The 9,832-nt window shown below is 34.0% G+C and overlaps 1 pseudogene; it reads left to right on the forward strand.

The window, feature by feature from the left end:
- The first annotated feature begins 845 nt into the window (after window positions 1-845).
- Window positions 846-6,231, forward strand: LOC120199279 (annotated as a pseudogene).
- The last annotated feature ends 3,601 nt before the right edge of the window (window positions 6,232-9,832 follow it).

Consider the following 9,832-nt stretch of genomic DNA (forward strand, 5'->3'; position numbering starts at 1 on the left):
GATGCCGCAACCATATACAGTGAACTTGGTTGCGCGATTTGTCCGGCATCACCAGCCCTCCTATCAGTTGTAGTATGCATGCCCATGCATATTTTTTTACCTAATCCTCCGAGGCGTCCTCACTCAAATTCTGGAAATTTGCATTCAACCAATTTAACGGAATCCAACCACCGTTAAAATTTGGCAAGACACCTTATAGATATTCCTAGCATAATGAATTCCAGTTACCGTGCGCCACCCTTGAAAGCACATCTCCATCTACCAGAAGCCCCAAGTACATGGAAAAATCCTTCAGCGTAATCGTGCACTCTCCTCACAGAAGATGGAATGTGTGTGTCTCCAGTCTCTACCGCTCAACTAATGTAGAAATCATGTTTGATTCTATCCTACGGTGACCTTCATATCTACCTACGTAATCGAATCCAACCTCGACTAAATACGACCAGACACAAGTTGGTATCACTAACTTAAGGTTGCGGATAAAAGGATCTAATATATGATCGCTCTCCTAAAATTATTAATAATTACAAAATTTAATATATAAACTAATGATAAAAAATTAAATAAATAAATTATTACTAATAATTTAAATTAAAATAGAATTTAAAAATATTACCATATCAACAAAATGTCTCGATATATGATTTCCATCCAAACGAAACATACCTCTTTCTATTTTATAACTGTAAAAAATAATATAAAATAATTTAATAAAATACTAAAATATTAATTTAATGGAATATAATATAATATATTACATCTATTAAATAAAATTTGACCGGGGTTTAGGTTTAAGAGGATTTGGTGTGGTGAAAATAGTTGAGATGGAGTATTTATAAGATGAGATGGAGTGTGGGCGGATGGATGGGGAGTGTGAACGGTTGGGATTTAATTATGAAAAGGGCGGCCCATGCACCGCACCTTACGGTGATGTGGCTCCAGCTGTTTTAAGGTGCGGTTCATGGGCCGCACCTTTCTGTAAAAGGTACTCGATCTGTAATATTTGTTCTAACGGTGTCTGACACGTACATAATCATAAAAAAGTGATTTTTTCGGTAAATACACCTATATATCATGAATACAATTTAATCAGCACTAAAAAAAACAAAACAAATAACTAAAACGAACATATTAAACCTTAAAACCAAATAAACATATTTAATTATGAAGTAAATAGTAAACTTAAAATCTGCGTAACGAACATATTTATAAAAAAATGCAATTAAATCACAAATAATAATAGTCATAAACTAATGTTAATATGAGACCGAATTTGAAATTTGTCCCGAACAAAATTAGTGTCTACACCTATCGACTTTCTATATATAATAATAGTATATCAAATAATATATTTTATTATTAATTATATGTTTTAATTTTTTTAATAAAACGAAATCCTCAAAAGAATATAGATACATGCATGAAGTCTAAACTTAAAAATATACTATATGTTAACTAAAATAATTTAAGGAAAAAAAGCTAAAATATACACTTAATTTTTTTTAATAAAATTAGAAAAATCTTAAATTACAAACTTTTTTATGCATAATGATTGTTGGTCAGCTTGTCGGTCCTTTCTTCTGTAACGCCACATTTCAAGGGCATAAACCCATCAACGGAAAGTTCAGCAGAAAATCAGAGAGGGACACTCTTTTATTAGTTGTAATAAATTTTGCTTATCTTTTTAGGGTTCAAAATGCTCTCAATCTACAAAAAAAAAGAAATATGAATAAATAAAAGGGTATAATGCAAATTTCATCACTCCATTGGATCATAATTCTGTTTTGGTCACTAGGTCCTAACAAATTGTTCCATTTTTTATCAGTCCACCACTAAACCATAAATTATAAAATGACATGATAATTTACACTAAAATAATATTAGTTTAGAATTCATAAAAAGTACATTTATGTTAAAATAAAGTATTTTCGTCTATTTTTCTATTTTTTATCTGAATTAATCTAAATTTTGATAATTGTTTTAGTTGTCATTTCACTTAATATTGACACCTTAAATCTTAATTTTATTTTTATTTAAAATCACCTAAAATTTTATAAATATAATATTGAATACTTTAAATTTTTATTATTTAAATCTTAATTTTTTTTTATTGAAAAGCACCTCAAATTTTATCAATATATTATTAAATACTTTAATTTTTTTATTATTTAATATCTATCATCTGTTATTGAATGGTATATTATTTGCAGTCTCAAAAGAAAATTTTCTACTATTAAAATCTTCAAATAAAAGCCCTGATTATCAACGATTTATCAAAATAATTTTTTATTTGTTCATTTTTAAAAACTGATAACCCTTTCTCTTATTTAGAAATGAGCAACCCTTCTAAAATGAACTAATTCTATTACTAAAATATGTAAGAAAACCCATAACTTGAAACATAATTAAAACAAATTCTTATATTTTCTTAATAATAATTTAGTTTAATTTAAAAAAAATTAACTTAAAACATACACTAAATTACTGTTCAATCTTTTCAATAATTAATATCAGATATACTTTCATGGGATTTGATGGAGAAAATATCTGATGTAATATAATTGGTGTCTGAGTGAGTTTTGAATTTTGTGATGATAGGTAATAAAATGATGATTGATGGAGATGATAAAATTATTCGAAAATTAATTAAATAAAATAAATTTAAAGAAGAAAAAAATTGACAATAAAATGATTTATTTTTTGGTTAGTTCCTAAAAGATTAAAAACTACTTAAAATTAAGTGATTGAATTAAAAAAATAAAATTTAAGAATGAAAATATATGAATAAGTCAAACTTGAGTGATGAACTTTATAGTTTAACCTAATAAAATAAAGCAAATAAATAACCTCCCAGAAAATCCAATATTTATCTTTCTTTTATCCTTTCACTTTAGTCACTTGTCTCCTCCTTGAACTAAAAGGAAAAATCTCAATTTGTTTTAAATCTGAGATTTTTTTTTCAACATTTTTTACCAGGCTTCCTTTTCTATTATTTTTCCTGTAATGACCAAAGCCTATCACTTTCAGGTTCTGTTCTTCCGCCTTTTAAACAAGATCATAAATCTGGTTCTCCAAATCTCGTGACTGTTAGAATTCCATTGTTGGTTTTCTTTGAAACTGCATTGGAGATTGTAAAGTTCTTTCCTTGTCCTTTTTCCTTGGGAAAGGAGCAACCTTTGCCATGGAATTTGTTCACCAATGGTTGTTCTATTTCGGTGTTTTCTCATTTTTCTTCACACGTGTTTACAGTTCAACAGATCCCAATGACTTGAAAATCTTGAATGATTTCAAGAAAGGTTTGGATAATCCCGAGCTACTTAAGTGGCCTGAAAACGGCGGCGACCCTTGCGGTCCACCGTCTTGGCCTCATGTTTTCTGTTCCGACGACAGAGTCACTCAAATTCAGGTCCAAAACCTTGGTCTCAAAGGTCCTCTTCCTCAAACCTTCAACCAGCTTACAATGCTCTATAATTTGGGGCTTCAAAAGAATCACTTTACTGGTAAATTACCAACCTTTAGTGGTTTATCAGAGTTGGAGTTTACTTACTTGGATAACAACGAGTTCGATACTATCCCTGCTGATTTTTTTGACGGATTTAGCAGTGTGCGTGTCTTGGCTTTGGATTATAATCCCTTTAATAAGACCACCGGATGGTCTATTCCTATTGAATTGGCTAATTCAGTTCAATTGACAAACCTTTCTTTGGTTAACTGCAATGTGGTTGGTCCATTGCCTGATTTTCTAGGCAAGTTGCCTTCTCTTGTTGCACTGAAACTTTCTTATAACAGATTGTCCGGTGAGATTCCGGCGAGTTTCGGCGAATCTCTGATGCAGATTTTGTGGTTGAATGATCAAGATGGTGATGGGATGACGGGCAACATCGATGTGGTTGCCAATATGGTGTCCTTGACTCAGCTTTGGCTCCATGGGAACCAATTCACAGGGACAATCCCGGAGAATATTGGGAACTTGACCTCTTTGAAAGATCTTAATCTCAATAGGAACCAGCTTGTTGGTTTGATTCCGGAGAGTTTGGCCAATATGGAGCTAGATAACTTGGTCTTGAACAATAATCAGCTGGGGTTTCATGTGCCCAGGAAGTTACTGCACTTTTGGATTTCCTTAGTGGTATGAATTACCCTATAAATCTTGCTTCTCAATGGTCCCGTAATGAACCTTGCACCGGACCGTGGATTGGATTGAGTTGCAATGTGAATTCTCAGATTTATGTTATCAATTTTCCTAGACATAATCTTAGTGGTACACTTAGTCCTTCCGTTGCGAAGTTAGAGTCATTGATTGACATTAGGCTAGGGGGAAATAGTATACATGGTACTGTCCCTGAAAATTTCACCAAACTGAAAGCTTTGAGAACGTTGGATCTGAGTGGAAACAATCTTGAGCCTCCGTTACCCAAATTCGGTGATGGCGTGAAGCTTGTCATTGATGGAAATCCTTTGTTAGCTAATCATACAAGTGAGTCTCCGTCCCCTGCTAGTAGTACATCTCCTGCAAGTTCGGACTCTCCACCAAGTGATCAATCAGATGGTACCAAGCCACCACCGTCCCGCAGATCGCTCCCCCCGAGTAGAGCTAAGAATTCTAATTCATCAATTGCCCCTACCAGTCAACGTGAGTCTCAATCGAAAAGTTTCGAAAGATTTAAGGTTTTAATTGTTGCTGGAGGTGCAGCTGTTGCCATCTTGGTTCTTCTTGTGATTTTGTTTTCTATATTCTGGTGTAAGAAGAGCAAAAGAGCTTCTGACTCTCCTAGTTCTATAGTGGTTCATCCTAAGGACCCATCAGCTCCTGAAAACATGGTTAAGATAGCTTTTTCAAATAACACCACCGGAAGTTTATTTAGTAAAACTGCTAAAAGCCCCGGCAGTAGTAATAGTAGTGCAACGCAAAGTTCTCATGTCATTGAGAGCGGAAACTTGGTCATTTCTGTTCAAATACTCCGCAAAGGGACCAAGGATTTCGCCCAAGAAAACTAGCTCGGCCGTGGTGGATTTGGAACTGTTTACACGGGCGAACTGGATGATGGAACAAAACTAGCAGTTAAGAGGATGGAGGCTGGCGTGATAAGCAGTAAAGCATTGGATGAATTTCAGTCCGAAATTGCCGTTCTTTCTAAGGTCCGGCATCGACATCTGGTTTCTCTCTTAGGGTATTCCATTGAAGGTAATGAGAGGCTTCTTGTCTATGAGTATATGTCTCAGGGTGCTCTAAGCAAGCATCTGTTCCATTGGAGGACACTGAAATTGGAACCTTTATCTTGGAGGAGGAGACTCAGTATTGCACTGGATGTTGCCAGAGGAATGGAGTATCTACATAACTTGGCACGGGAAACATTTATCCACCGAGATCTCAAATCTTCCAACATCCTTCTAGATGATGATTTCCGAGCAAAAGTTTCTGATTTCGGGTTGGTGAAACTTGCACCCGATGGAGAGAAGTCTGTGGCAACTAGGCTTGCTGGTACATTTGGATACCTAGCACCTGAATATGCCGGTGAGCAATCTAATTTCGTCTCAAAATATTTCTTCTTCTTTGACATTGAATTCCTTTTTCAGCTTCGCAAAGTGATCGACAACTGAAAACCGGTTCATATTGGATTTATGTTTTCGAGGATATGTGTTTGTACATCTTATTAAAGTTTGTTCTCTTGGCTGCAGTAATGGGGAAAATCACTACTAAAGTGGATGTCTTCAGCTATGGGGTGGTGTTGATGGAACTATTGACTGGATTAACCGCACTTGATGAGGATCGATCAGAGGAAAGCCGTTATTTGGTTGAGTGGTTTGACCGAATCAAATCAAACGAGGAGAAGCTCATGGCTGCAATTGATTCTGCTTTGGAAGTGAGCGACGAAACCCGTGAGAGCATATACACCGTAGCTGAACTAGCCGGGCACTGCACTGGAAGGGAGCCTTATAATCGGCCAGACATGGGCCATGTGGTGACTGTTCTAGCAACCCTAGTAGAGAAGTGGAAGCCAGTCGACGATGAATCCGAATGTTGTTCCGGCATCGACTACAACCAGCCACTTTCCCAAATGTTGAAGGTTTGGCAGGCAGCAGAAAGCCAAGGCCTGAGCTATACAAGTCTGGATGACAGTAAAGGAAGTATTCCGGCAAAGCCTTCTGGATTCGCCGACTCCTTCACATCTGCAGACGGTCGATGATGGCAGGTAATCCCTACAACAACGAATATGCTGTCCGTAGCACAAGTAATTTTATTTCCATTGTTGTTGAGACATGAACATGTCATTACAAGGTGTGTAGATAGAGATTAGGTCTGTAAACGAACCGAACGCACACGAACGGAGGTATGTTCATGTTCGTTCATTTAATAAATAAACGAACATAAACGAACACGAACATAAACGAACAAAATTTTTTTTGTTCATGTTCGTTTATTAAGGAATATAACTTGTTCATGTTCGTTCATTTAATAAATAAACGAACATAAACGAACACGAACATAAACAAACACGAACATAAATGAACACAAACATAAACGAATATCAACGTTAGAGACCCTACCTTCCATTATTCTTTCATGAAAAATAGTCGACAATGCAAATCAACCAAATCTACAGTGATAAATAGCGTAAGAATTGATTGGCAGTGATGAAATGTTTGAAGATATCAAATATTTCGATCGATCTTTTAAAAATATTAAATGATTCACACGACTTTAATTTAACGCTATAACATTTATCTTAGTGGTCCATGATTACATATGAACAATAATTTTCCACTACGTTATTCTAATAAATTTGCCGGCTAAAAGTTTTGTGACATTAATGTCAGAATTTAGTGAGGTTTGTTAATAATGGTCATTTCCGTTGGCAGAGTAGAAAATTTAACAGCATGAAGATTTCGAACGGCACAAATTGGACTACAAGACAATAACATAGATCCGAAATCCGTTCGATGCTACATATCATAACTGATATTATTGCTAAACCACCATTCAAAATTTTAACGTACCTAAAGTGTACTCTACAACTAAAGGTCACACAAGAACTATGAAAACAAAAGTTCATTGTCAAAGTGTTTTTTCTACTTATTAATGGGTTCTTCCTGTAAAACATATTACTTCCGCTATTACTCTTTTTCAGAAATTGCATAGAAACCTTTGTTTTGTTTTCTGGCAAATTCTATATATTTTTCTCTTTACTGATGCTCATATACTTCCGATTGTTACCTTTATCTTCCCATCTATTTTTAGAAAGAAGTATGATGTTTTCTTGAGTTTTAGATGTAATGATACCCGCAATAACTTTATATATCAACTATTAAGTCAAATAAAATAGAGAAAGAGATGAAAACAAACCTGTAAAACTTCAGATTGCATTATAATATAAATTGTTTTGAAGCTTTCAGCGATCGTTTCCAAATAAATTGGGTTAATTATAGAGTTGGTCATCAGAATATCAGATTAATTAATATTTTTAATATACTTACAAATTGATCACCAAAATTGATTTAAGAAGATTGGGTTAAACATAAATGAAAGAACATAAACGAACATAATCGAACGAACATAACCGAACGAACATAACCGAACGTTCACGAACGTAAATGAACGAACGAGACCTATGTTCATGTTCGTTCATTTAATTAAACGAACACAAAATCTTGTTCATGTTCGTTCATTTAATAAATAAACGCACATAAACGAACTTCCCGCCGCACGATTCATGAACGATTCGCTGAACGTTCAATTCATTTACAGGCCTAATAGAGATACTGTTTTCGATATATCTAAAGTTGATGAATCAGTTTCAAACTTTACGATGAAAGGACATGAACACGAAACAGATACATGAATTTCCGGGGGCCGTATTTCTTTATACATTGACTTATTACTGTTTCACATGGTACTGCTGATATCTCTTTTCTAACATGTCTCTTTTCCGGGGGCCGTATTTTTTTTTTTGTCTAAACAAAGGATAATGTTCTATGATGTTCTCAAACACTCATTTCTTAATAGACAAATATCTTGTCTGCGTACCAAACTATAGATTGGAACCAGTCATTGATAGCGATTGGGATTTCATGTGCGGACCATGAAATGGCTACTGCTTTTTTCGTTAGCCATGGGAAAAGGCATGTGCCGATGCATGACCTCTGTTTGTTCCTGTTTAATATTTATGTCCACACTCTGTTTTTACTCTTGCTTCTTTTTTTAAATGTTTCGGTCTTCTTTGTTGCAACTACCTTTGCTTCTTTATAGATAGGGATCGTAAACGGATATAATTTCGTGGATTCCATACCGCACCCGCACCAATTAGGGTGGGGATGAGTATAACTTTAGTGGGTAGTGGGCGGGTGTGGATTTAGAAAGTGGTACCCGTCGCGGGTAGTGGGCGGGTGATTGGTTTGAGACCTTACCCGCCCCGCATCCGCCCTCCCACTAAATACCCATTAAATTTTAGACCATTATGAATTTAGATATAATCTTAAAGACTAATTTATAAATATTAATATTGTATAAGATATAACTTATAATTTAACTAAATATTAGAGATAAGTTTATGAATCAATTTTTTTCTTAGGCTTTAATTTTGTCTTTTATTATGGTGTTTTATGTACTTTAAGAACTATGTTAACACTTAACTCAAATAATCATTGGTTTATTTTATTATACTTCTTAATGGACGTGTTTGTTTTATGTTTGTTGCTTATGTATAACTTAAGGTTTATCAGGCGGGTCTAGCCGGGTACGTCTCCAGTTGGGTAGTGGGGATAGATTTGAGAATGTACCCGCGTAGGCGGGTTTGAATTTGAAAACTTTTACCCATTATAGGTGGTGGGCGGGTGGTAGATTTGAAAATATTAGGTGGGTATGAGGATGGGGGAAGGGGTATTCGTACCCGACCCGTCCGTTTGTCATCTCTATTTATGAAACTTTTTCGTTCCTTACGCTATGGTCCATGTTAATTCTGCTCCATTTGTTTTGAAAAGGGATAAGTGATAATCTTTTAATTTAGTCCCTTGATCTTTTCTGTCAACGTTAGTCCTTGAACTTTATAACCTTTTTAATTTATAACCATTTGATATGTGTTATTTTTATATTATTTTCTATAATGTGTATGCGTTGTCGATGACTAAGTAAGATTTTAAACAGATATTATAATACAATCATCCCAAACTATTTGTTTCAAACTATAACTATGCCTATCAACTTCTCGGTCAGCTCTCCTACTGTTAATCTATAATTTGTTTATATTCCACCAAATAAAAAATGATCATATGAATTGATACGTTGTTTAAAAGTTATGTAAAAGGTCTTGAAACGTTTTGGTAATTTTATGTAGAACCTCTTAAACTTTTCTCTCACGAGTCTATAATATATATTATTGGATTATTTTTGATTCAGTGATGAATAGTTTTCTTTTACATTCAAACGATAAATAAAAAGAAAAATAATATATCTCAATTCCGTACCTTAGTCAATTCACATTTACGTAAACTTAATTTTGGACCTAAAACTTGATTTTTTTTATTACTTTGGATCAAAACAGGTGATTTAGGGACGAATTGGGTCTGAACTCTAAAGTGAGAGTCGATAAATCTAATAATTTTAACTTGATATCGTAAGGAGATTAATTATTTAACCTAATTCAACACAAAGTAATTTAATCAAGAATATATAATATTTATTATATTAATTTAGAATTCATCATATTAAATTGATGAGTTTTAATAAAAAAAATATATTTTTATTCAAATTTTTTATTTTGATATAATAAAATTTAATAAAATGTTATATTTTACTTCTTCCCGCCTTAACATCAACTTCTCTGACCTTCTCAAA

Source organism: Hibiscus syriacus, unplaced genomic scaffold (assembly GCF_006381635.1).
Source record: "Hibiscus syriacus cultivar Baekdansim isolate YM2019G1 unplaced genomic scaffold, ASM638163v2 tig00000340_pilon, whole genome shotgun sequence".
Lineage (NCBI taxonomy): Eukaryota > Viridiplantae > Streptophyta > Magnoliopsida > Malvales > Malvaceae > Hibiscus > Hibiscus syriacus.